Genomic DNA, 6046 nt, shown 5'->3' on the forward strand with positions numbered 1-6046 from the left:
CTATCCAGGGACTGTCTGTAAGGAGTTAAGTCATTAGGAACTTTATCTCTCATTGGTGGAAGGGGACATGGAGCCGATTTACACAAAGTAAGGAAGAAGGACAGGGGAAAAAGAAGGACACAGGGACAGATTTCTGAAGCATATTACAAAGTTCTCTGTTATCATCATCTCTATTCCAAGGTTTAGTTACTCTTAATTTGTGTTCTTCTGTGATTATCCATCCTTGAAGACCTGAGGAGTCTATGACCCCCTTGATTGGGGGAGGGGGCTCTGTATATATAAACCTCATGTCCGCTCTTCACAGTCGTCCCTGGGAGTTTCATTCATTGCTGTGAGGGAATAGGTGGCCCCTAAGAAGGAGACGGGGACTGATCTCTCGCATGATAGGAGGTGACATATCACAGGAGGTCCCATGTCTCCCGTGTTTATTTGGGATTAACAAATGGGCGCATGCCTGACTAACACTCATATTAATGGGGGGCACGGGACCCCACAGGTCAGACCTCCAGCGATCAGACAGGTAGGTGATCATTGTGGAACTACCATTTGCAGAATCACTTCTGGGATTATGTTTGCTGTCTGTGAATAGAAACATTCTTGTTAACAACCAAAGACTCATTGCTGTCCCTGACATCTGGAGGTGTTTCTACTCTCTCCCTGGTGTCTGGGGGTTATTTCTCCTCCATCCCTGGTGTCTGGAGGTGTTTCTACTCTCTCCCTGGTGTCTGGGGGTTATTTCTCCTCCATCCCTGGTGTCTGGGGGTTATTTCTCCTCCATCCCTGGTGTCTGGGTGTTATTTCTCCTCCATCCCTGGTGTCTGGGGTGTTGTTGCTTCTTTGTCCCTGGTGTCTGGGGTGTTGTTGCTTCTTTGTCCCTGGTGTCTGGGGGGTTGTTGCTCCTCCATCCCTGGTGTCTGGGGGGTTGTTGCTCCTCCATCCCTGGTGTCTGGGGGGTTGTTGCTCCTCCATCCCTGGTGTCTGGGGGGTTGTTGCTCCTCCATCCCTGGTGTCTGGGGTTGTTGCTCCTCCATCCCTGGTGTCTGGAGGGTTGTTGCTCCTCCATCCCTGGTGTCTGGGGTTGTTGCTCCTCCATCCCTGGTGTCTGGGGTTGTTGCTCCTCCATCCATGGTGTCTGGGGTTGTTGCTCCTCCATCCCTGGTGTCTGGGGGGTTGTTGCTCCGATGTCCCTGGTGTCTGGAGGGTTGTTGCTCCTCCATCCCTGGTGTCTGGAGGGTTGTTGCTCCTCCATCCCTGGTGTCTGGGGTTGTTGCTCCTCCATCCCTGGTGTCTGGGGTGTTGTTGCTTCTTTGTCCCTGGTGTCTGGGGGGTTGTTGCTCCTCCATCCCTGGTGTCTGGGGTGTTGTTGCTTCTTTGTCCCTGGTGTCTGGGGGGGTTGTTGCTCCTCCATCCCTGGTGTCTGGGGGGTTGTTACTCCTCCATCCCTGGTGTCTGGGGTTGTTGCTCCTCCATCCCTGGTGTCTGGGGTTGTTGCTCCTCCATCCCTGGTGTCTGGGGTTGTTGCTCCTCCATCCCTGGTGTCTGGGGTTGTTGCTCCTCCATCCCTGGTGTCTGGGGGGTTGTTGCTCCTCCATCCCTGGTGTCTGGGGTTGTTGCTCCTCCATCCCTGGTGTCTGGAGGGTTGTTGCTCCTCCATCCCTGGTATCTGGGGGGTTGTTGCTCCGATGTCCCTGGTGTCTGGAGGGTTGTTGCTCCTCCATCCCTGGTGTCTGGAGGGTTGTTGCTCCTCCATCCCTGGTGTCTGGGGTTGTTGCTCCTCCATCCCTGGTGTCTGGGGTGTTGTTGCTTCTTTGTCCCTGGTGTCTGGGGGGTTGTTGCTCCTCCATCCCTGGTGTCTGGGGTTGTTGCTCCTCCATCCCTGGTGTCTGGGGTGTTGTTGCTTCTTTGTCCCTGGTGTCTGGGGTGTTGTTGCTTCTTTGTCCCTGGTGTCTGGGGGGGTTGTTGCTCCTCCATCCCTGGTGTCTGGGGTTGTTGCTCCTCCATCCCTGGTGTCTGGGGTTGTTGCTCCTCCATCCCTGGTGTCTGGGGTTGTTGCCACTCCATCCCTGGTGTCTGGGGTTGTTGCTCCTCCATCCCTTGTGTCTGGGGGGTTGTTGCTCCTCCATCCCTGGTGTCTGGGGTTGTTGCCCCTCCATCCCTGGTGTCTGGGGTTGTTGCTCCTCCATCCCTGGTGTCTGGAGGGTTGTTGCTCCTCCATCCCTGGTGTCTGGGGTTGTTGCTCCTCCATCCCTGGTGTCTGGGGTGTTGTTGCTTCTTTGTCCCTGGTGTCTGGGGGGTTGTTGCTCCTCCATCCCTGGTGTCTGGGGTTGTTGCTCCTCCATCCCTGGTGTCTGGGGGGTTGTTGCTCCTCCATCCCTGGTGTCTGGGGGGTTGTTGCTCCTCCATCCCTGGTGTCTGGGGTTGTTGCTCCTCCATCCCTGGTGTCTGGGGTGTTGTTGCTTCTTTGTCCCTGGTGTCTGGGGGGTTGTTGCTCCTCCATCCCTGGTGTCTGGGGGGTTGTTGCTCCTCCATCCCTGGTGTCTGGGGGGTTGTTGCTCCTCCATCCCTGGTGTCTGGGGGGTTGTTGCTCCTCCATCCCTGGTGTCTGGGGGGTTGTTGCTCCTCCATCCCTGGTGTCTGGAGGGTTGTTGCTCCTCCATCCCTGGTGTCTGGGGTTGTTGCTTCTCCTTCCCTGGTGTCTGGGGTTGTTGCTTCTCCTTCCCTGGTGTCTGGGGTTGTTGCTCCGATGTCCCTGGTGTCTGGGGTTGTTGCTCCTCCATCCCTGGTGTCTGGGGGGTTGTTGCTCCTCCATCCCTGGTGTCTGGGGTTGTTGCTCCTCCATCCCTGGTGTCTGGGGTGTTGTTGCTTCTTTGTCCCTGGTGTCTGGGGGGTTGTTGCTCCTCCATCCCTGGTGTCTGGGGTGTTGTTGCTTCTTTGTCCCTGGTGTCTGGGGGGTTGTTGCTTCTTTGTCCCTGGTGTCTGGGGTTGTTGCTCCGATGTCCCTGGTGTCTGGGGTTGTTGCTCCTCCATCCCTGGTGTCTGGGGTTGTTGCTCCTCCATCCCTGGTGTCTGGGGTTGTTGCTCCTCCATCCCTGGTGTCTGGGGTTGTTGCTCCTCCATCCCTGGTGTCTGGGGTTGTTGCTCCGATGTCCCTGGTGTCTGGAGGGTTGTTGCTCCTCCATCCCTGGTGTCTGGGGTTGTTGCTCCGATGTCCCTGGTGTCTGGAGGGTTGTTGCTCCTCCATCCCTGGTGTCTGGGGTTGTTGCTCCGATGTCCCTGGTGTCTGGAGGGTTGTTGCTCCTCCATCCCTGGTGTCTGGGGTTGTTGCTCCTCCATCCCTGGTGTCTGGGGTGTTGTTGCTTCTTTGTCCCTGGTGTCTGGGGTGTTGTTGCTTCTTTGTCCCTGGTGTCTGGGGGGTTGTTGCTCCTCCATCCCTGGTGTCTGGGGGGTTGTTGCTCCTCCATCCCTGGTGTCTGGGGGGTTGTTGCTCCTCCATCCCTGGTGTCTGGGGTGTTGCTGCTTCTTTGTCCCTGGTGTCTGGGGTGTTGTTGCTTCTTTGTCCCTGGTGTCTGGGGGGTTGTTGCTCCTCCATCCCTGGTGTCTGGGGGGTTGTTGCTCCTCCATCCCTGGTGTCTGGGGTTGTTGCTTCTTTGTCCCTGGTGTCTGGGGGGTTGTTGCTCCTCCATCCCTGGTGTCTGGGGGGTTGTTGCTCCTCCATCCCTGGTGTCTGGGGGGTTGTTGCTCCTCCATCCCTGGTGTCTGGGGGGTTGTTGCTCCTCCATCCCTGGTGTCTGGGGGGTTGTTGCTCCTCCATCCCTGGTGTCTGGGGGGTTGTTGCTCCTCCATCCCTGGTGTCTGGGGGGTTGTTGCTCCTCCATCCCTGGTGTCTGGGGTTGTTGCTCCTCCATCCCTGGTGTCTGGGGGTTGTTGCTCCTCCATCCCTGGTGTCTGGGGGTTGTTGCTCCTCCATCCCTGGTGTCTGGAGGGTTGTTGCTCCGATGTCCCTGGTGTCTGGAGGGTTGTTGCTCCTCCATCCCTGGTGTCTGGGGTTGTTGCTCCGATGTCCCTGGTGTCTGGAGGGTTGTTGCTCCTCCATCCCTGGTGTCTGGAGGGTTGTTGCTCCTCCATCCCTGGTGTCTGGGGTTGTTGCTCCTCCATCCCTGGTGTCTGGGGTTGTTGCTCCGATGTCCCTGGTGTCTGGGGGGTTGTTGCTTCTTTGTCCCTGGTGTCTGGGGTTGTTGCTCCTCCATCCCTGGTGTCTGGGGTTGTTGCTCCTCCATCCCTGGTGTCTGGGGTTGTTGCTCCGATTTTCCCTGGTGTCTAGAGGGTTGTTGCTCCTCCATCCCTGGTGTCTGGGGTTGTTGCTCCGATGTCCCTGGTGTCTGGGGTTGTTGCTCCAGTGTCCCTGGTGTCTGGGATTGCTGCTTTTCTGTCCCTGGTGTCTGGGGTTGTTGCTCCTTCATCCCTGGTGTCTGGGGTTGTTGCTCCTCCATCCCTGGTGTCTGGGGTTGTTGCTCCTCCATCCCTGGTGTCTGGAGGGTTGTTGCTCCGATGTCCCTGGTGTCTGGAGGGTTGTTGCTCCTCCATCCCTGGTGTCTGGGGTTGTTGCTCCTCCATCCCTGGTGTCTGGGGTTGTTGCTCCTCCATCCCTGGTGTCTGGGGGTTGTTGTTCCGGTGTCCCTGGTGTCTGGGGTTGTTGCTCCTCCATCCCTGGTGTCTGGGGGTTGTTGTTCCGGTGTCCCTGGTGTCTGGGGTTGTTGCTCTGATGTCCCTGGTGTCTGGGGGTTGTTGTTCCGGTGTACCCGGTTCTGGGGATTGTTGCTTTTTTATCCCTGGTGTCTGGGAGTTGTTACTTCTCTGTCCCTGGTGTCTGGGGGTTGTCCCTGTGGCCCCTGGTGTCTGGGGGTTTTCCCTGTGACCCCTGGTTTCTGGGGGTTTTCCCTGTGACCCCTGGTGTCTGGGGGTTGTCCCTTTGACCCCTGGTGTCTGGGGGTTGTCCCTGTGACCCCTGGTGTCTGGGGGTTGTCCCTGTGGCCCCTGGTGTCTGGGGGTTGTCCCTGTGGCCCCTTGTGTCTGGGGGTTTTCCCTGTGACCCCTGGTGTCTGGGGGTTGTCCCTGTGACCCCTGGTGTCTGGGGGTTGTCCCTGTGACCCCTGGTGTCTGGGGGTTGTCCCTGTGACCCCTGGTGTCTGGGGGTTGTCCCTGTGACCCCTGGTGTCTGGGGATTGTCCCTGTGACCCCTGGTGTCTGGGGGTTGTCCCTGTGACCCCTGGTGTCTGGGGGTTGTCCCTGTGACCCCTGGTGTCTGGGGGTTGTCCCTGTGACCCCTGGTGTCTGGGGGTTGTCCCTGTGACCCCTGGTGTCTGGGGGTTGTCCCTGTGACCCCTGGTGTCTGGGGGTTGTCCCTGTGACCCCTGGTGTCTGGGGGTTGTCCCTGTGACCCCTGGTGTCTGGGGGTTTTCCCTGTGGCCCCTGGTGTCTGGGGGTTTTCCCTGTGGCCCCTGGTGTCTGGGGGTTTTCCCTGTGGCCCCTGGTGTCTGGGGGTTGTCCCTGTGACCCCTGGTGTCTGGGGGTTGTCCCTGTGACCCCTGGTGTCTGGGGGTTGTCCCTGTGGCCCCTGGTGTCTGGGGGTTTTCCCTGTGGCCCCTGGTGTCTGGGGGCTGTCCCTGTGACCCCTGGTGTCTGGGGGCTGTCCCTGTGACCCCTGGTGTCTGGGGGTTGTCCCTGTGACCCCTGGTGTCTGGGGGTTGTCCCTGTGACCCCTGGTGTCTGGGGGTTGTCCCTGTGACCCCTGGTGTCTGGGGGTTGTCCCTGTGACCCCTGGTGTCTGGGGGTTGTCCCTGTGACCCCTGGTGTCTGGGGGTTGTCCCTGTGACCCCTGGTGTCTGGGGGTTGATGGTTTTGGGATTGTTGCCCCTCTACCCCTACCCGCTCTTGTAACGCTCCTACAGTATAGGATTCATAGTCCATGGTTGGAGCAGAGCCTGGGGGGTATCGGGGGCTTGGCGGGGGGTGTTCACATGGACGTTGCGGCTCCAGAGTGTAATTA

The sequence above is a fragment of the Engystomops pustulosus genome, chromosome 2, assembly GCF_040894005.1.
Source record: "Engystomops pustulosus chromosome 2, aEngPut4.maternal, whole genome shotgun sequence".
Lineage (NCBI taxonomy): Eukaryota > Metazoa > Chordata > Amphibia > Anura > Leptodactylidae > Engystomops > Engystomops pustulosus.